The sequence below is a fragment of the Dipodomys merriami genome, unplaced genomic scaffold, assembly GCF_024711535.1.
Source record: "Dipodomys merriami isolate MVZ:Mamm:240054 unplaced genomic scaffold, mDipMer1.0.p SCAF_293, whole genome shotgun sequence".
NCBI lineage: Eukaryota > Metazoa > Chordata > Mammalia > Rodentia > Heteromyidae > Dipodomys > Dipodomys merriami.
Genome location: NW_027204415.1, coordinates 457,368 through 479,839, shown reverse-complemented (window position 1 = coordinate 479,839; position 22,472 = coordinate 457,368). Strand labels below are relative to the sequence as shown.

Below are 22,472 nucleotides of genomic sequence, written 5' to 3'. Positions count from 1 at the left end.
AAGCTACAGGTTTAGCACAATGATAGAAATCTTTCAGGGATCTGGTAGACTTTCCCTCTGTCTTCAATTTCCCTTTTTTTCTGAGAGCTAAAATATCACTACTGGAAGCCTGTCCAAATTGTGCCTTTGGCAAGTTAACAGATAGTCAGTCTATCACATGCCCAAATAAAAGAGAATTGGAACAGGTTTACATTGAGCACTCACAGTAGACAGGTCTCTGGACTTTCTCAGGAAAAGCCTTCTGCCATTGTGGGATGGATAGGGCTGGATGATATGCAAAATAGACACCATAGATGGAAAGTATTCTGCTAAGTTAACACTTGAGATATTGGATGTTTTAACTGCATTGTATTGACTTTTATGAATCAGTTAATCAGATTCTTCATGCCACATTATTTTAATAGACTGTAAAATGCATGTTTATCGCATTTCCTTTGTATAACATATAGTATGTTTTGAAATTTGGTATAAAACATTTGTCTTTTCATTTATTTACTTTTAATATGTTTTACTCTAGTTTTCAAGAGTAGGGAAATGCCCTGGAACTTTGTAATTTGATGTCATATGTAATTTATTTTTTTAAAAATTCTTATTTATTGTCTATTGCAGCCCCCGGCTATATGTAATTTAAACTGTAGTTTTCTTCAAGTGTATCATCCTACGCTGATGATTTTTTCTCATAAGCTTTCTAATAAATATGTAGTCTATTCAATTTTGAAAAGTACTGCTGTACCTCCCACTTATTTGTGGCATTTCTGAAATCCAAGTTCCTCTGTGTGTCAGCGTGGATACTTTTGCTTGTAACAGTTTTGTTATTGAATACATAGCATCTGACTACTTAGGGAACAAAGGATGTGAAGTTACAGTATCCCAATAAAGAACTTCCAGGACAATTCAAGGGCAACTCATGTACTCTCTGTGTAGGTGAATAAGAGCATAGAAAAGAAAGTCTTATACATGAATGTGACTGGGAGTGTGTGCACATAGGTATTCACTTATTTATCTGTTGTTATAGTTTTACATATTCAATATTATTCATTATATATATATCCAAAATCCAGAGAACCACATCCATGGGCATCGTTTTCCTATGTTGCTCTTTGGGTAATAAGAATGAAACCTGGTATTGTCCTGTGGTAGAGAAATAACTCAGAGATTCAAACATTTTTCTTTCAATATGTTGCCTGTTCCTACATCTAAAATGAGGAAGTCTGTTAATACATAATACATGTTATGATCTATTTAATCTATTTATACAATGTATAATGTATTCTATATTATAATATATATTATATATAATAACTGAGTATTATATATTCATAAGGAAAAATACAACAAACGTATCTATGACCATACTTTCCCAGCCATGATTAGGTTCATTAGAGTTAGGTGCATTACATCTCAACAGGAAAAGTCTACTGAAGTTTTGATGACCTTGAGCTAGATAAGGAGAATTTCTGTAAGAGGAGCCTCTCTTCAATTATGAGAAAAAATAAGTTTGGAAGTTTTTTTATTTTATTTTTTTGTTTTTATTTAGGTGGACAAGGAGCCTGAACTCTGGGCCTGAGCACTGTCCCTCACCTCTTCAATTCAAGGCTAGTTCCCTACCACTCACCCATAAAAGCACTTCTGGCTTTTTTTTTGCTTATGTGGCACTGAAGAATCGAACCCTAGGCATTGTCCCTGAGCTCAAGGCTCGTGCTCTACCACTTGAACCACAGCACCACTTCTGGCTTTTTCTGCCTGGGAATGCTTTGAATCATAATACTCAGATCTCAGCCTCCCAGGTAGCTAGGATTACAGGTGTGAGCCACCAGTGCCCAGCAAGTCCCTCTTAGATATTATTCTAAAAGCCTCTTATCCAAGGTCACTCCTAAGATAATGAATGGACCTATGCCAATAGTTCCTTCATACTCTCATCTCCTGTTATGGCTATGGTGTGTCTTTTCCATTGTATCCTGAACCTACTTCACAGTTCTCTTCCTAATCCATGATTCTAGATGTATTACTAATAATTACCCAAATTTTGTGGCTATAAACCCTAAATTATTCAACTATTAATTTAATTTAATTTTTTTCAATATGATCATGGTTCTGTACAAATCTGAGCTTTTATTCACCTCTTGCATCTACCTCTTGGCATGAGCAGAGCCTGTGCCTAATCTACTTTAAATGCAAGAGGTTAGCCAAAGAACAGCCTACAGTATTCCTGCCTAGGAGTCAGTACAGGTAGTAGAGTGCCTGAAAGAAGCAATGCATTCCTGACATGAGAAGGGGTGAGAGTGACAACAGCCTACAGAGCAAACTGGCAGTCACAACATTTAACAACTTCTACTTTGGGGAAACTGATCTCCTGCAAAGTGGCAGTGAGATAACTTTAATTTTCTTATATGAAGGAAGTTGTCATGTCTCACTATATAACTCCCTTGTAATCAAAGAGAGGGTCATTCTTTTGTTTCCACCTTAGGCCCAGTCTCAGTTTATGTCAGACTTTGCTCAGACTCTATTCCTACCAGAAGGTCCCTAATGAGGAGGAAAGTGTGATCTCTTGGCTTCTGACTGGCCCTTCGGGACCTGAAGCCACTTTTAGTTTTCAACCTGTTCCTTCTGACAATGGGAAAGCTCATTCTCTGAATTGTGCCATAGTATTGTGCCCTTTCTTCAGAGAAAGTCAAGGAATGACAGATTCTGCCTGAGTGAGTGAGTATCTCCATTTCCAAAGAGGTCAATTAATATCTGATTCTGAGACCCAGGTGAAAGTCCTTTACCAGATCCTCCAAGCTCTGACTCCAAGCCATCCTCCTATTTCTCCAGCTCTTTCTCATGAACCAAAAGGTTACAGGAGTTTAGTTCAGAAACAAGGAGAAATGAGAGAAGCAGAAGAACCATTGGCAGGGTGAGGAATTTAGAGATTTTTGGTGAAAAAAAAGGCTCAGAAAATATAGAATCAGGGGGCTGGGAAGGTTGCTCAGTGGTAGAGCGCTTGCCTTGCATGCCTGAGGCCCTGGGTTCGATTCCTCTGCACCACATAAGCAAAAAGAATAAAGCTGGAAGTGGTGCTGTGGCTCAAGTGGTAGAGCGCTAGCTTTGAGCTGAAGAGCTGAGGGACAGTGCCCAGGCCAGAGTTCAGGCCCCAGGACCGGACACCGCTCCCCCAAAAAAAGAAAATCTAGTATCACTCACATCATTAGGGAATCACATCATAAGAGTAGGGAATAAATGTAATAAATTACTACCTAAATTACTAACTCCACTACTCTACATTATAAGTGTTCTGTCAAAAGTTAGCTGTCCTAGCTCTATTTTGATCAGGAAAACAGAGCACATTCTTTCCTTACAAAGTTCTACTGAGTATCTTTATCCATACCCCAGGTTGTTCTTACTCTCTACTTCTCTCTTACTTTCCTTTGCTGCATTCAATCAATGACACTTGAATGTGTTAGCATCTTCTAATCCATTTGTTATAAAGTAAAACAAATTATGGGGAAACATATATCTATGGTACATTTTCTTCTATGGCATATTTATTTGATGTTATTAAGTATTATTTTAATAGTTTCATTGTTAATACTTGAGAAAAATATTCTACTATTAGCAGTAATTAGTTGCACATTTTTTGGTATTTTCCCATGTCTGTGTATATTTTAAGTTTCTAACATCATCTTTTCCCCCAACTGTTGCCTTCTTAAAATTGCTTCAAATTATAAACTATATATGATGGTCCTCTATGTGTTCATTGATATATTTAAACTTTGATCTAATATCTACATATTATAGGAAATCTTCAACCTATTGTAATTGGTCTGAAAATCAATATGGATGTTCCTCATTAAAGCAAAAACACAATGCCACAAAAATTAGTGAAATTAGGATTAGGTATATATTCAAAATATTTAGCAATGATACAGTAGAAACATTCACTTCTCATATACCAGAACATGTTTATAGCTATGAATAGCACATTTTCTTCATTCCCTCTTTCTGGTGCATCTAGGTTGATTACACAGCTTGGTTGATATAGAATATTAATGCCATGAACATGTATGTTCATGTTGATTCATATTCCTTCAATATGTATCCAATTGCAGTAAAGGTCATCAACATATCTGTCTTTTTGGTATTGTGTAAACTTCCATTAAGATATCCCTATGGGTTGCACTAGTTTACAATGGCACAAAACCAAATATACTTCCTGATTTATTTACCTCTCCAGCAGTTTATTTATTTGAGTGGTGGTAGCTATTCTGGTGTGTAAGATAGGATCTCAGTGACTTTCCTCTTTATTTTCCTTCGTATTTGTTATGTAGATATGAATCTCAAAAATTTCATTTATTTATTAAACACTTACATTTGTACTTCATTCCTGATTAGTGTCTTTCTTTTTCTTTGGTATTTGATCAATTTTTAAGATTTATAACATTTGATTTTTTCCCATTACAAATACACATTTCAGTTAGTAAAAAGTTTTTTTTTTTTCATTACAGTGGTGCACAATTAACTAAAAACAACAGATTGTACATTTATATCACTGGATGTTTTTGTTTGTATTTACAGCCAGGAAATTGTTTCAATAAAGATGCTGAACTTCTTTCATTGATATACTGAAATATAGTATCTCATATTGGCCTAAACTAATCTCAGAATTAACAGTCAGAGCCTGGGCCACCACAGTCTGGGCTAAGTAAAACCACTAACACAGTATACACTGCATTTAAAGAGAGCAACGGGCTTCATAAAAGATGGAAGAAAGGCATCACCTTAATGAAGCAAATGTTGAAGTTCACAAGCAGACCTTAGGAATCTGAATATCAAGAAGATCAAAGGATAAAAGTATTTAGAAGGACAACTTTAGAACTCAAAATTGGGGAGGTGGGACAAACAATAGATACCAAAACTCAATGCTGAAGGGAAGGAGAATTTTACCCCAAACCTCAGCTGTGTCTGACTCTCTCACACAACACACAAAGACACACACACAGACACACACACAGACACACACACAGACACACAGACACACAGACACACACACACACACACACACACACACACACACACACACACACACACACACACACACACACACACACACACACACACCGCTAGTGAGAGATCTTTGCCAAAGCACAGGCATTCTGGACTTAGACACTGAATACTCAGGAACTATCCATTGTGAAGGCCTTTACTGAAAGTACCCATTGAAATTAGTCATTTACTGAAAGTTAAAACTCAGGTTCCTGGAAAAACCGTGAAATGTCACAATAAAGTTCTGCCCATAACTCCCCTAGCAATAGCCATCAGTGGATGACAAGAAGTACCTAAAGTTACAGATTATTTTTAATTTTTTAATTTTTTTTACTTTTTTATTGTGGAAATACTGTACAGAGGAGCTACAGTTACATGGGCAAGATAATGAGTACATTTCTTATCAAGCAATTTTTGCCTCCTCCTTTGTTTCCCCCTCCCATCCCTTCCCATTGTCCCCCCGACCCCCCATCGAATCTTCCTCCCCCCTTCCCCTCACCAAAGTTGTAAAGTTCATTTTTCTCCATAAGAACTTGTACATCTCATTGTTGCAATGGGTCCACCTGTACCCCTATTTAAACGATTTGTTTTTTTTCCCCTTCTCCTCCACAAAGTATTGATTATTGCTTAGCCTGCACTCGCTAGCCAATAAGATTGTTATAAGATTACCCAGTTAACAGAAGGGTCGGGGATCTCAACTCTGACCCACTGCAATGGTGACAGTCGTGAGTCCAGGCTCGACCTTGCAATAAATGACTCTAATGTGGTCACATAAGAACTGGCTCCATGGTGGTCTTTGGGGATCCTTATCTAAGCACAAGGCTAGTGTACACAGAGAACCACAGGGGCAGCTGTATCTGGAACAATGAAGCTTTTTTCCTCTTCTTTTCAGATAATCAATCATGATGTTGCAGTTGGCTCCACAGCTGCTCCACATCTGTGCAGGTGGAAGGAAAGGATGCCATAGACTGCAGGATGGCCTTGTGTACCCCAGGATTTATGTGTAACAATGCAGTTTGTGGTCCTCTAGGCAGGGGTGGCCAAGCTGAAATGGTGGTAAACTTTGCCTGGAGGATGGCACCCTGTGAGCCCTGCATGCATGGTGAAGCAGCCTGGAAAGTCCTGTGAACATCTCCGGGATGGCCTCTCAGTGGATTGGAGAAATTGACTCTTGTAGTTGCACATGGCAGGAGGCAGGAGGAGAGCAGGAATCCTGAAGATGGGAGAGGCACAGAAGCAAATGCACGTCTCCATTGAGACTCCTCAGCCATTCTAAGGAGGTTCACAACCCACACGTGGCAGCCACTGCACAGGTCCCCAGAGGTCCTACTTGTCTGGGGAGCAGTTCCTGGTCCTGATCCAGAGCTGGAACTTCCCAAGTGGCCCTGAGCTTGGCTGGGCTGGAGCGGAGCCTACCAGCCTTGTTTCCTCTGCCCTGCTGAGTATATCCTCCTAGCACCTGCCCAGGCTACAGCACCCACAACAGGCCACCTCCTTGGGGCAGCCTGAAGCTGTGCTGACAATTCCTGCCTGGTGCCTGCTTAAGGCAAGAGCCAGGCCTAGCCCACAGCAGAGCTGGCCCTCACTTCCAAGGGCATCGAGAGAGGCATGACAACCACAGGCCCAGCCTTGCTGCCCTCACTGCCCCTAGAGGTTAACTATCAGTCCCTGCCTTTGTTCTTGAAATTCTTCAGCCATTGGTTATCTCATTTTTCATTTTCTGTTTGGGTGGGACTCGAGACTTCTTCCTCTCCTCACCAAGCTAACATGTCCTAGCAAAGCCACTCCAACTACCAATCTACCATATATTATGTGATTTTTTTGTTTCTCTTCTATTTTCTTCCTCCACGGTATAACCCATTTCCACTGTATTTGAGGTCTGTGAGCTCCAACTTGCATATACAAATTTCTAATATGGGGAGGGGAAGGGAAATAAAATGCTGAAAGAAGTACACAGTATGACCCATTGTTACAATGAGATGAACAAGACACTATGTTGAAAATGAACTTTACTAGTTGGGAATGAAAGGTGAGAATTGGGGCGGTGGTGAGAAAAGGGATGGCAGGGAAAAACAAAAGAGGAGGTAACAATGTTCGTTAGATAATGTACTCACTAACTTACTTATGTAACTCTAATCCCTCTGTCTACCATTTTCACAATTAAAAAAAAACATGAAAAAATTATCCTGGAGTACATTAAGTTCAAATTTCCTAAATGTTCTGTAAATTAAGACCAATTTTAAGTGGGAAGTAGGTTCTCAGAAACATTTTTGGTCAGTGTTTGTGTTGTGCATTATTACCCAAGTGTACATAAATTAACAGTAGGAGAAACAATAGGAATAGGAGAAAGAGAAGTTCTGTGTTTAAGTATAATGGTTCAATAAACTATAGAAGACTCTGCAAATAAGACAACTTTGAAACAATAAAGCCAAGGCCAGTATTTAGACCTATGTGAGTGACATAGAGAAAGCATTACTCCTAAATGGAACATGAAGGATGAGGCCACTGTCTTTCTTCTACTAGCTCTAAATCATGGTAGCTAATCATGCAAATTTGTAAAAACTAGAATGGAAGAATAATTCTGGTTCCAAGCAAGTCATATATAAGACCATGGACTAAACTGGGGGAAAAAAAGGCCATGTTGAGAGAGCAGAAATTATTCTAGCAATGAACTGTTGGCTAAGATCATATTTCTTTTTCTTTTTCTTTTTCTTTTTCTTTTCTTTTTCTTTTGATGGTAGTGGGGCTTGAACTCCATGCCTGGGCACTGTCCATCTAGTCTTCAGCTCAAAGCTTGTGCTGTACCTCTTGAGCCACAGTACCACTTCTAGTTTTCTGGTGGTTAATTCGAGATAAGTGCCTCAGAAACTTTCCTACTCATGCTGGATTTGAACTGCAATCCTCAGATCTCAGCCTCCTGATTAGCTAGGATTACAGGTGTGAGCCACTGGCATCCTGCTTAGGATCACATGTAATTAACTTGCAATATATTATCTCCTTTTATTGTATACATTTTAGTGCTTTGGAAGTGAATTGTACCTTCATAGGTTTTCAAAGCCTAATTTTCACGAACTTGCATTTCTTCAAATAGAAATGCTATAAATTTTAGAACAGACATTAAAATAGATATAAAATTCACTTATAGGAATTTGTCCAGCGTACATCCTCTATAGTGTGTCCTTTAAAATTTGATTTTTGGGGATTTTTTCCAGAGTCTCACACATATTTTCAAGTGCACTGTCAATGAACTACAATTCCCTTTCGAAACACGTTTTTTACTTCTCTTTAATGCATAGAAGTGTAATGAATATACAATTCTTTTTGACCTTTACGACTTGAAAACTTGCTTGCTAAAAGTATTATAAAAATCGATCATTATGAGGAGTTTATCAATTTCTCCACAAATGCATTACTTTATTTTGTGTCACCTTTTTATGTTAGGGTCATACTAGTGAGTTTTCTTTGTCTTTTTTCTTAGATACTAAAGAGTAACTTATTTCATATGCTCCTCCTATTGACTATTAATTTACACATGGTCTTTAAAGAAATATCCCATTCAGGAAAAATTATATGGAATTAGAAGATATAAAAATATTTAAGATTCAGAATCATTGTAGCATTCACATTGTAGCATTAACAAATATGTTCCCTCTATCTGTTGGATAAGTTTCACTTCGGTTATAGTGTTCTTTGAATTATGAGTATAGTGTCCCTTGAATTATGAAATGCTATCACTTGATATAATCCAGTATATTCTTGCCTTTCTTTAGCCACTAATGATTTCCATTAGAAATCTTTACTCATACAATGTCATGAATTTTTACGTTTATCTCTTATAGGTTTTTACATTTCACATTTAGTTTGATAATCTTTTTTATTATAAATTTTTGTATAAGGATTGAGGTAGGCCAGGCGCCTGTAGGTCCCTCCTGTAATCCTAGCTAGGCAGGAGTCTGAGATCTAAGGACCACGGTTTAAAGCCAGCCTGGGCAGGAAAGTCCAGAGCCTGAGCCCAGAGTTCCAGCCCCATGAGTGACAAAAAAAAAAAAAAAAGAAACAAAAAAATGGATTGAGGTAGTAGTCTAAGATCATTCTGTAAATCCCAAAAGAAAATAGTGCCAATACACCCATTTAAGATTCTATTTTTATTTCATGAAGTCATAGGATAGTTTTCAAAATCTATTGACCATACAACTGAGAATTTATTTTTAACAAATCTGTTACATTCTTCTATGTGTCTGCTCTTGTAGTAGAACTATGTTGTCTTCACTACTAAACATGATAGAAAGATTCAAAGCTAGTATGAAGGATAAAGCTACACCATTTTACAAGATTGTTCTGACTGACCTGTATTCCTTGAATTTACATAGGAGTTTAATGAGCAGGTGGACCAATATTCTACAGAGATATCTAGATGTTTGATAGTCACTCATATTTTGTACCTTCAAAAAACACAAGACCCCAGATATTATATATAGAAAAATGTCTTCAGAGAATACTTGAAACAACTAAAATTACCCCAGGAATTAGTTAAGATTTAGATAACACTGAAGCATAACAAAGCTGAATGATAACAACTTGAGTTGTACAAAAACAACAGAGGAAAGTGAGAGGAGTAAGAATGATGGACCACATAGGAGCTATATGTGATTGCTATTATGTTTCAAAAACCAGAAAGACTTCAGAGAAGAGAAGGAGAAAAATAAAGTGTCCTGAGAGAAGTTTCTTTTTAATCCATCTAATAGCTGGTACTAAAATCAGTGGAAATGGGAAAAATTAAAATAGAAATTAAAGCGTTGTATATACATGTTGTAATAGGAATATGATAATTTTCAAAGAAATAAGAGAGAGAATAGTTAAACTCTAAAGGGAAAAGGAATGAAGAGAGAAAAGAAGCAAAGTAAAACCTTTATCAATAACAAACACAAGAGTTTGGAAGTGGAAATATTCTAAATTACAATAAAAATTGCTAGCGTGGATAGAATATGGATCACATGTTATCATATATAATTTTGAAAAAGCATAATAGGAATGAAAGTCATGGTTTAAAACACTATTTGGATTATAACTACACAGTATAGCTCAGTGGTAAACCATTGGCTTTGCATATGTGAAGCAATGGTGTGAACTCCCAAGCATTACAAAGTACACACAAAGCACACACACACACACACACACACAAAAACCACATAAACACACACACACACACACACACACACACACCACATACACACATTTGCAATATTGATATTATCATATTAAACAGATGAAATTATCACAAACAGTAAAAGTATGTTAATATATGAAATAATAATATTGCTCGTAGTATTTAAAAGTTTAGTAGAAAGAAAATAGTCACAATATACTTGGATTTTAATAGATTAAGTAAATTGAAAATTAATAGAAGACATGAGAACTTTCGCAAGTAAGTTTTAAATAATAAACATTTTGAAACATGTGTCCTTTTATTTTAATAAATGATTGATATTACTGGTGTTTGAACTCAAGATTTAGAATATGATAGCGAGGTACTGTATATAACGCTAGGGATGGCTATATCCATAATCATTTCACTCTGAATAGTTTTACACTAAGGTCTCATAGTTTCCCAGTCTCTCCCGAATTACAAACTCTATTTACACTTCCCACCATAGCTAGAAAATGGATGTCACAAATCACCATGCCGAGCTCAAAGTTCTTTTTTTAGTTCAAGTAAAAGTACTTCCAAAAAGTGACCAAGTAATGAAGCATTTCTTAGTAAAGTATGTGCTTCTTAAAAATACTGTAAGTATTTGTTACCTGGACAAATATTTTTATACTATAAAAAAATAAATGTATTTAGATTCACTAACCATATAAAATTAAGAAATTAATTTTTAAATAGCCACATGTTAAATACTATAAAAGCAAAATATATGTGTCTGAATAATTTACATGTGTAAAAATCATGCAAAATTAAATTAACTGATCTTAAACTTTGAAAAAAGAATTACTCTAAAGAAACAAAAGGAGCCGGGCACTGGTGGCTCACGCCTGTAATCCTAGCTACTCAGGAGGCTGAGATCTAAGGATCGCGGTTCAAATCCAGCCCGGGCAGGAGAGACCGTGAGACTCCTATCTCCAATAAACCACCAGAAAACCGGAAGTGGCGCTGTAGCTCAAGTGGTAGAGCGCTCGCCTTGAGCTGAAGAGCTGAGGGACAGCGCCCAGGCCCAGAGTTCAAGCCCCATGACCGACAAAAAAAAAAAAAAAAAAAAAAAAGACACAAAAGGAAACATTTAAGCTCAAAATTTGAAATTTAGAAAATAAAATGAAGTAGGGGCTGGGAAGGTAGCTCAGTTGTAGAGCACTTGCCTTGCAAGCATGACGCCCTGGGTTCGATTCCTCAGCACCACAAAAGCAAAAAGAAAAAAAGCCGGAAGTGGTGCTTTGGCTCAAGTGGCTCAAGCGCTAGCCTTGAGCTGAAGAGCTGAGGGACAGGGCTCAGGCCCAGACTTCAGGCCCCACAACCGGACCCCCCCCCCCAAAAAAAAAGAAAAGAAAATGAAGTATACTCTTCAGTTGACTTAATTAAGTGTAAACGCTCTGTATATCAATTTTATAATAAAAAATGCTTGAACAAAAAAAGCAAAAGTACCCATTGATCAATAGCAACAGCAAAAGCATCAATAGTTCTTGTTTTGAGTGTACAAAAATATCGTTGGAATATATAACAATGTTCCTTCCCGAAGAAATGTACTCATTACCTCATTTATGTAACTGTAACCCCTGTGTACATTATCATTACAATAAAATTAATTTGAAATTAAAAATAAACCAAATAATATATCAATTAAGAATTCTTAGAAGCCATTGGTTAAAAACATTGTAAAAAACTCCCCTAAATATCCAAGGAATATATTTTGATGATACTATTTAAATGCTTCAACTTCAGCAGAGAAGCAAAAAGTTTAAAAACTGTTACAAAGTAAAGTAATAAATCAGAATATATTACTATTAATAATAATCATATGACAAATTTATAGTGGTAATCAAATATGTAAGAAATGAGGCAATTTCCATTCATTTGCACTTAATAAGTGAGAAAGAATTTTCAAGGTCTTTTTAAATTGTCATAAGTTTAATGAAGAAATTATTCTGTCACATCATATGATAATCAGACAAAGCTGAAATTAGAACAAAGAACAGATTTATTAAGTTTTTGGATGTTAATGTATATACTTATTTTGGTTGTGGAAAATGTGGGGATTTCAACTTTGGGTATATTGTTCTTGCAGGCTGGCATCATATATGTGGTTAATTTTAGGATAGTGGTTCCCTTTCCACAAGAACATGCACCTGATCTGTCCTTTTAGCCTTCCCATCATCAATGGCATCAGAGTTGCACACCAACTTTTCTAGCTTGCTACCTTGCCTGGCCTGGATCCTCAGTCCTTCCAATCTTAGTTTCTAGATAGTGCAGGATGGTGGAAATGATCCAATTCACCCAGCTATAGATTGAGAAATAAGTCCACTAAATTTTGGCCTGGGTTCTGTCCTCAAGTCTCCTAAGTAGTTAAGAGTACACATGTGATACCCTGGTGCCAAACACTAAGAATATTTTTAAAGCAAGTAGACATATATATGACTTAGGCTTGTGAATGCCTCAGGAGCAGTGAAGCACAGAGGATAGGTAGAATTTTAACTAGCTACTCAGAGGCTGAATAAGCTTAGCTAGCTACTCGGGAGTCTGAGATCTGAAGACCACGGTTCAATCATGAAAATACAAGCGATTATCTATTAAAAAAAAAAACACAACAGAATTGTAGCAGTGGCTGAAGTAGTAGACCACTATCCTTGGGCACAGAAGTTGAGGAATAGTTCCCAGGGACTATCAAGCCTCAAGAATGATGAATGCATGCATGAGCATATGCACATGTTCGTGTGCGTACTCGTACATGCATGCACACATATACAAACACAAATGAATATTTCAATGTGAAGTTATTTATTTTTTTTTACCTTGCTGTACTTTATTTCCCTCTATTAGTTCACAAATTAACAAAATCAGCTAAGGACCTATTTACATAAAATTCATCATGTTTCTCTAAAATCTACTCTCTTTTTGGAAGCCTGCTTTTATTTGTCCCAAAAGTAAATTATTCAGGAAGTCAATTCATCACTCTCAAGTCTATAGTATTAGATGATTGTTTAGGTTCCTCCTAGCAAAATGATTTTTTGAAATCCTGCATCAAGCAATATATTTCTTTCACTAGAAGAGAAACCTCTGTCAAACAATTAATAATAGCTTATTCTCCTCCTGGTATTCATCTGTAGTTTTATTTTCTTCATATATTTCATGATCTATCTGTGTATGCCAAAGTCTGCGCTTAGCATGTGTATACCATTCATAGATACTGAAATTGCTTTGGAATAAATAATGTTCACACTGACTATCTTGAAAAAGAAGAATTGGTTTCTTAGCACTTTAGGTAAGAACTTGAGGGAAAGAAACAAAAGGAAAAGTGAGGAACAACTCAACACATAGATTCAAATGAAACAAAACAACCCAAGAAAACAAAAATTAATTCAGTACTCAAGAACCTGCAGGAAATGAAAGATTTAAAAAAATCAGCTATGACAAGCTTATGAAATTTGTGACTACATGGGAGTGCACTGTTGGGAGGATAGTGGCTAAAGCCCAGACTGAACAGAAAGTTCTGTACACAATGCCATGCACCTGTTATTCTAAATTCCAGGAAGAATAACATCAAGTGCACTGAGACCAAGTTAATACACAACTAGGAAGCCAGTTTCTAGCTGAAAAATAATCAGGATAACTTAGGGCTGGCGGCATGACAAAGTGGTAAGAACATCCATTTAAGATGCACAAAACACTCAATCAAACTCTAGTATTAGGGGTAAAAAAAAAGCTATGATTTAAATAATTAGAACAATTGTAATACTTGAGTATTTGAGTGGAGAAAAATCCATTAGAGAGATAGAATGAACCCACGTTGTAATGCTACTTTAGTGATAATATTTAGTGGTACTTGAGATAAAACAGAGTTACCTTGCAAATGAGCATGGATGTACATTTGGGTGATGGAAATACTCTACTTACAGAGGTGTAAATTAGATTTTTTTGGGTAGATTGTAGTTTTTGAACTAAAAGCCTGGGTGATGTCCTTGAGCTTTTTCTCTCAAGGTTACCACTCTAATACTTTGAGCCACAGTTCCAATTCTGATTTTCTGTTGGTTGTTTGGAGATAAGAGGCGCATGGACTTTCCTGCGCAGGATGGCTTCAAAACATGATCGTCAGATCTTATCCTCCTGAGTAACCAGGATTCCAGGCATGAGCCTTCGACGTTTTTAATAATTCAGTAAATTGTATAGTAACAGAACTTATAAATTATCATTGTAACCTGTGTAATATATGTGTATGTATAAATCATTGCATACAGTTAGAAATAAATTGACATATTTTTGCATCTACAATAGATTTATGAAATCATCCTTCCTTATGAAATAAAATGGAAACAAATTTAATAAGGAGCAAAACAAAGGGAATTGTTACACATTACTACTTGTTGAATGGAAGATGAATTGTCCCGACCCGCAGGACTTCAACGAGGGCGGTGAACCTAAGGGAGAAGGAATGAAGGGACAAGAGACACGAAGGACAGCAAGACAAGGATTCTGATCAAGCTGCCAAATTTTATTTTTTACATAGGGGTATTTATATGCTTAGAATAAGGAAGCTTTTTCATTGGGCATAGCAGCTGCAGGATGCTTGCTTAGGGCAGTGAAAAGGTGGTCGTTAGCAGCTACAGGGGGGTGAAAAGGTGGTTGTAAGCAGCTACTGGTATTTGTATGGGGCAGGATGAAAAGACCAGATTCTGTGAACAGCCTCCTGATGTTCCAGTGAGATAGTCAAGCCTATCATGCAAATAGACTCCCTGCAGGGCTCACAACATCTCCCCCTTTCTTATTTAGAAAATTGACCATCAATTGTTGGTGCTCTTTTTGAGGGGGTGACAGAGGCTCTGTTCCTCTAAGGGGCAGGGTTTTTCTCTGCTCTGAGCAAGCGTCCTCACTCGGGGAGGGGAATTTTACAGGCCTTGGCATGTTTTTTGAGGAGATGGCTTGTGGGTATGCATGCCAACCATCATGCACCAGAGCTTGCCACTCAGGGGTCTTGGTTTTGGGATCTTGCGGATCCATCCCCCTGCAGTCTTACCTGCACCCTTGATTAGAGCATTTTTTCTTCCTCCCATAGGTGCATCCTCCCCCAAGTGGAGGGGCCTATAGGAGGAGGGGCGAACCTATTTATGGCAATAGGCCTTGCCTGTTGAATGGTCAGGAGTTATGAATAAGAAGAGTTTTCTAAATAAGAAAAAGAAGGGGGGCTGTTTCCCACTGGAACAAGCTCATGGCAAAAACACTAATTTCTAGATCTCAATGCTGCGTCTGCCATATCAAGGCGATGGTGATGAACCTGTATGGGCTTAGAAACCAAGAGATTAATCTATTATTTAATAAATTTAAACAGGATGGTCCATGTCTGGAGTTCTAGCTGCATCTGCAAGAGAAAAGGCATCATCCTCAGGGGGAAGGTTTCCCCTGGGTTGTGGTAAGCCATTAACCTGTTTTATCAAGCGTTCTGGCAGCCACCTTGGGGCTGCTTGTTCTTGATCTAAAATACAGGGTGAACCTCACCCCCAGATAAGAACAGGATCTGGGCCCTTCCATTTGCCTGTAAGGGGGTCTCGCCACATGACAGATGGGCAGGCAGAACTGGAAGATGGGTGCCAATGCCTGTCAGCTGCCGAGTGGCCTTCATTGTCCAGAGTTAGAAAATTAAGGGAGAACAATGTGTGACTAAGGCGATCCCTAGGAGTGGAAAATGAAAAGGCAGAGGCTTTGAGGTGAGTAAGCCAGGTTGTTAGGGTGTGGTGGGCTCGTTCTATGATGCCCCGACCTTGGGGGTTATAGTGAATCCCAGTAGTATGATAAATCTGAAAAATAGCACAAAACTGTTTAAACTTGGCACTGGTATAGGCAGGGCCATTGTCTGTCTTTATGTGGGCTGGTTTTCCCATTACAGAAAAGGCTAAAACAAGGTGAGAGAGAACATTTTTGGCAGTTTCTCCTGAGTGTGGTGAAGCAAAAACAAACCCGCTAAATGTGTCTATGGAGACATGTATATATCTTGTTTTTCCAAATTCAGGAAAATGGGTAACATCCATTTGCCAGATTTGATTAGGTAGCAGTCCACGGGGGTTAACACCCAGATGTTGTACAGGAAGGGAGACAACACAGGCAGGGCATGCCTTTACTATCTCCCGTGCTTGCTCTCTAGTAATTTTACAAAGCAATCGAAGACTCTGGGAATTTAGATGGTGAAGATTATGTAATTCTGTAGCCTTTTGTACAGGCTCAACAAAAATGGGAAAAATGGAATGAGTGGCCGCATCAGCTTGAGCGTTACCCTGTGTAAGAGGGCCAGGGAGATCAGAATGTGCCCTAATGTGTCCCAGAAAAAATGGATGTCTCCTGGCCTGAATTAGCTGTTGAAGCTGAGTAAATAAAAATGCTGCATTGGAGGAAACTTTAATAGCGGGTAAAATTTCTAGCAAGAGAACAGAATGAGCAATGTAAGCACTATCTGTATAAATATTAATAGGCTTATCAAAAAACGTCATAAAAACCTGTGTTATAGCGAATAACTCCACAAGCTAGGCTGATTGGTAAGGGGCATCAAAGGTGGTGGTATGGTTGTTAACAATGAAGGCTGCACGGCCATTGCTTGAGCCATCTGTAAAGACAGTGAGGGCTTGAGGAATGGGAGTCTTTTGAGTAACATTGGGAAAAACAAATGGATATAGCTGGGCGAAGTGTAAAAGGGGATCATTGGGGAGATGATTGTCAATTAGTCCTAAAAATCCTGACAGGGCGATGCCCCATTCATCCCCAGTCTGAAGTAAAAATTGACTCTGGTCTTTGGTGTATGGAATTAAAATTGTATCAGGGTCCTTGCCGACATATTGTCGAGAGAGCAAGTGAACTTTGATAATGATAGAGGCTACCTGGGCAGGGTAAACAGCAATAACCTTGGGGGATGTGGTGGGTAAATGGACCAAAAGCAGGGGGCTGGCCTTATTATTGGAGTGGGGAATCTGTTGCCAAAACAATCCTGTGGGTGTATGAGGGGTATGTAAAATAATTAAGACCAGAGGAAGATTATAGGAAATCTGTGTAACAAAATGCTGGGCGATGGCCTCAGTAACTTGGCTTAAGGCATTTCGTGCATTGGGAGTAAGCTTGAGAGGAGAGGAGGGGTCAGAATCCCCTTTTAAAATCTCATTAAGAGGCAAAAGCACGCTGGTGGGCAACCTTAGGTATGGCCTAAGCCATTGAATATCTCCAAGCAACTTTTGAAGATCATTAAGGGTGTGAAGATGGTCTAAACGAAGTTGAATTTGAGGAACCCGAATTTGATTATTTTGCAGTTCTAGACCCAAATAAGTATAGGGATCCTGTGTTTGAACTTTATCGGGGGCAACCTGTAGTCCCAGGGCAGTAAGGGCTTTATAAAGGTCTAAATAGCAGTTTCTAAGTTCGTGGGTGTCAGGTGCAGCAAGCAACATGTCATCCATATAATGTAATATATAGACGCGCTGCCATCGTTTTCTCACAGGGTCCACTGCCTGGGCAACATATTTTTGACAAAGGCTAGGGCTATTGGGGAAGTACCTTCCATTGAAATCTTTGCATGGGGCCTTGAAAGTTAATGCGAGGAAGGCTAAAGGCAAAATAGGGTATGTCCTCAGGATGTAGGGGAATGGTTAAAAAAAAACAATCTTTTAAATCAATAACCATTTTGTAATAGTCCCTAGAAATAGCCACCGGTGTGGGAATGCCTGGCTGTAGTGCTCCCATTGGACGCATAGCTTTATTAACGGCGCGTAGATCTTGTAAAAGGCGCCATTTGCCTGATTTTTTCTTTATAACAAAAATAGGAGTATTCCATGGTGAAGTAGATGGCTCTATATGGCCTGCCACCAACTGTTCCTGTACTAACATGGAGGCTGCCTCCAATTTTTCTTGGGTAAAGGGCCACTGATCCACCCAAATGATTTTATCTGCATGGGGCACAGGAGGGTCAGGGGCCGATACTAAAAATCCGAATACCCAAGCCCATGTTTATCTGTTTTTTGGGTAGCTTGGATGGGCTCAACGATTCCTTCTCCTGATTTTCCAAGACCCGTACCAGGGACAAATTCCATACGGAGCATTTGATGTGTAACCACAGAATTGGGACTAGCAAGGATAACTTTCATCTGGGTCAAGATATCCCGGCCCCATAGGTTAACAGGGAGGTCAGGAACAACAAAAGGAGTAACAGTTCCCTTATTGCCCTCTTTGTCAGTCCAATTAAGAACCCTGGAGCTTACCAAAGGGTTTTTTGACTGCCCTATGCCTTTAAGGTCAGTTAGGGACGAGGTAAGGGGCCAACTTGGTGGCCAATATTTTTGGGAAATAATAGTGGCATCTCCACCAGTATCCAAAATTTTCCTGTACAATGAAGGAATAGGTCCAGGCTAGGAAAGCAGCTACAGAAGGCAGGGAGATTGTATCTGTGACAAAACTTTGTGGAAAATGGAATCAAGGATTACTTACTGGTGATTCACTTGCACTTGAAGCATGATTCTGAACTATTGCTTGCTGATTCTGAACTATTGCTTTGATCATTATATTTTCCAAGAAGAAAAAGTGAAATTTCATTGATAGTAAAGGACTACTAATACATTTTGACTTCTCATTAAGCATCTTCAATCATCAAAATCACTTGAAGGAAATAGACAGGCCTATTTTTAGATGAAAACAAGTGTCTTTAAAAAAACAAGAATTTAGGTAGTCATACCAAGGACTTCTATTTTACTACTGCATTATACATTTTTTCTAATGTTGGATACCAACATTAGAAAGCTACTAGAAAACTCTTAAAGCCCATATGTTGAATAGTGAGTTCTCTTACACTATAACATGATATTTCTCAAATCATTTACAAAGAAGGCATTGTTTCCTATTTTCTCATTCCTAGAATAAGCTGCACATGAAGACACCAAAGGTCCTCATGTTCAGACAAGGAACAATATGAAAGAGTGAGGAATTGTATCAATTTCAAGAAAAAAATGGAGTAGGATCCAAGCAAATTTCTTCTTTGGGATGCCAAAATTAATCCGCTTACTATGGTGTGAAGACTACTTTCCAAAAAGGCCACCCAAATGAATACTAGGGATGAGTATGAGTATACCCCTCTTCATATGGAAGCCTAGAGTGGACATTTAGACATTGTCCATGAGTTGGTAGCTCAAGGCAGATATTCATGCAATAACTCTAAATGGCTGACACCCCTGCACAGCGCTTATATGTGGAATAATACCAGAGTGGCAGATACCAATCCCCAAACTAAAGGCCTCTTGTCCGCCTTGCATGTTGCTGCTGGGAATAGAAATCGAATAGGTACTCTGTTGAACCATTATATCAAACCAAGTTTGAAGAACAGCTTGGAAGAAACTGCATTTAATATTGCCAAAAGGATAAGTATGTATCACTACCTCTTTGAAGTTGTGGAAGGCTGTACAAATTGTTTTCATAAGTCCTAATGTTTTGGTTAAGTTTATTAAATTTCAAAAATGCCAGTCCATCCTTTGTGGCCCTACCATTTTTTTCACAATACAAAGCAACAGCAATATCTTACTTTAAAAATTCATGGATTCCATGGTATTCTTCCAAGTGAATTGCCTGACTCTGATGTCAAAATATATTCAAGAATTTTTTGTATACATCTATAATGATTTCTGCAGAGTTTGTGATTTTTTAATCAGAAATAATTTTAACTTATCTGTTGAAATGAATAGTATAGGAACTAAAGATGTTCCTGGTGCTCTTAGGAAAAAAGTATATCTATGTTTGTACAATATCCATAATCTATTTCATTCGCCCCTATATATAATACTTTGAATTCTACATTTTTATATAATGTATAGTTTCATTAATAAATGTGTCCTTTCAGATTGCATTCCATATAGAAGAAGTTTAAGATTCCTTTTTTCCTAGGTCCTTATATTATTTTATTTCTTTGGGATAACATGACAATGTTATCTAATTTCAAGTTTTGTAAAGATTATGCTATGTAAAGGCCTTTCTAAGGTGAAGATTTAATACACTGATGTCAAACTAACCTTTAATTCTATGAATTGCATGTATTGTTACACTTGTATTTTTGTAATCAACTTTTTAATAACTGTTTTTATATTTCTTGCATCAGAAGAATGAAAAATATGGAATACTTCACAAATTTTCATATCATCCTTGTGCAAGTGCCATGTTAATCTCTGTGGTATTGTAATTTGGGTAGACCTGCTGCTGAAGCATGTAGTACCCTCTAAATTTAAGTACTTAATGATGCAATCTTTATACAGGCATATATCCATGGTTGCCTATTTGTAACAAGGAACCCTTATTGTTCCTTAAAATGCGATTGATCTTGTTTCTCTAAAATTCTGTGTATAGTGGAAAAGCTTATATCATTTGGTCGATTGCTCATATTTACAATTTTTTTGTCAATGACTATTTTGTCGTTTTCATTTTAAATTTGATCATACTTTGAAGCCTTTAAAGCTAAGACCAAAGGTGATGGCTTTTCAAGTACTTATTTATCAACTGAGTTAGCTTTGTAGAGCTAATGGGTTCAAACTAAGCCTTGCTTGAGAGCTACTTCTAAACTTCCGCAGCTTAAACTTTCCCAAATGAGGTCTTGCTGGGACAAATGTCTACCTGAACCTTTACCCTTCTTCCTTGTAGGAACAGACCAACCAGAATATCTTACCCTGACAGCATAGATTGTCTTACTGGAACAAAACTAATCTTAGTTACAAGGGATCATAGAGAGATTAACAGTTCAGACCAAATTGTTCAGAATGGAAGGTATTTTATCAAAATATAATTGTTTATTATACCTATCATTTCAAAAGTAGCTAAAGCCAAGAAGGTGAAAAAATTTTCATACGCATGATTACCTACTGTCCTGGCCTGTCTATCATCCAACCAAGCAGGAACTTACACTACTGACTCTCTATCACCAAATATTTCCATAGCTCCTGGAAAAGTCCATATGTTTCTCCTCGATATTAGGCCTTAAATTGGTAATGTTTTAATCACAGTGTTTCCTCTTGCCTCTAGGCTGTAAATCTACAAATGGTAAAGCTTGAAGTCTAACTCTACCAAACACTGAGGTAGAGATAATGGAATAATACTTTAAAACAGAGTTGCCTTTGATTCCCTAACCACAACACAACAATGCAAAACAATTTTTATATTATATATACTTATATATTTTATATTTATAAATATAAAATATGTGCTGATTTTAAATTTCACACAGTGAATCTTACTAGAATTGATAATTTGACAAATATATTGACATTTATTCCAATAAATAGAATGGAATATAAATAATTAGATTTAGGATATATATTAGAATATAAAAAGTATTAATGCAATATCTTCGGTATAAACTTGTGATACGTTCTAAGTGTTCGTGATCTTCTGAATTCACATGGTAAAATAACAGTATTGTTTTCTGCTAATCTATAACGGATTTTACTCTGATGATCTGTTTATTGTTTTAACTCGCTGGTCCCAAAGTGTTTTTCTCCATATTTCTGAAACGTTCTTACTGATTATACCCAAATTTTGCTGATATGATGTCTAAAAGCTATTATTCTTTTGAAGGACCCACGGATCCGAGGATACCAGTTCCCAGTTATCTGTATCATCAGAAAACAAGGGCAAGACTTCTCACATAGGCCCATGCAACATGCCAACAGAAAATAATTGAAGACATCTCAATTTCTCATTTCCTATAATATTTCAGGACCCCAATTCCTTACAAGAAGTAGCAGAATTTAATTGTGAAATGGAAGGCAAGTTAAAATGAAAGATGAGACCACAAAATCAGAGAGAAAGTACTGTAATTCAAACTTTCAATTTACAGATGACCAGCCCATATGAGTGAACAAAATTACAAATGAACAAGATTATTTTTAATACCCCTCTCCTAATGATTAATGAAAGATTTCAGTGCAGCCAAAAAATAGTTTCTGTAATGTTAGATCCATAAGTGGCCTACCAAACTAGGAATACTTGATTTAGAGGTCAAATATAATTTAGAAAAACATTAATTGATAATATCCTTAGTGCTTCAAAACACTGGTACTTCAGTAAAACTAGGTTCTGTAGTATAAAAAAATGTTGTCATTCTCAAACCAAAGATAACCTATATTTAATCTCCTGAAAGTATATTCATTTTCAAATAAACTATTTAAAATCACATTTGCCAAAATAACACTTTACAAGTAGATGATAGTGACATTACAAGGTTTTCAAGTGTAGGGAGCTA

The 22,472-nt window shown here is 37.4% G+C and overlaps 1 long non-coding RNA gene and 1 pseudogene across 1 annotated transcript in view; both read right to left on the bottom strand.

Moving 5' to 3' along the window:
* The window catches only part of LOC138839104 (uncharacterized), a 42,734-nt gene that overhangs the window by 4,832 nt on the left and 15,430 nt on the right, over positions 1-22,472 (bottom strand). The gene's annotated exons all lie outside the window — the stretch shown is intronic.
* LOC138839118 (U6 spliceosomal RNA) lies at positions 20,347-20,446 on the bottom strand (annotated as a pseudogene).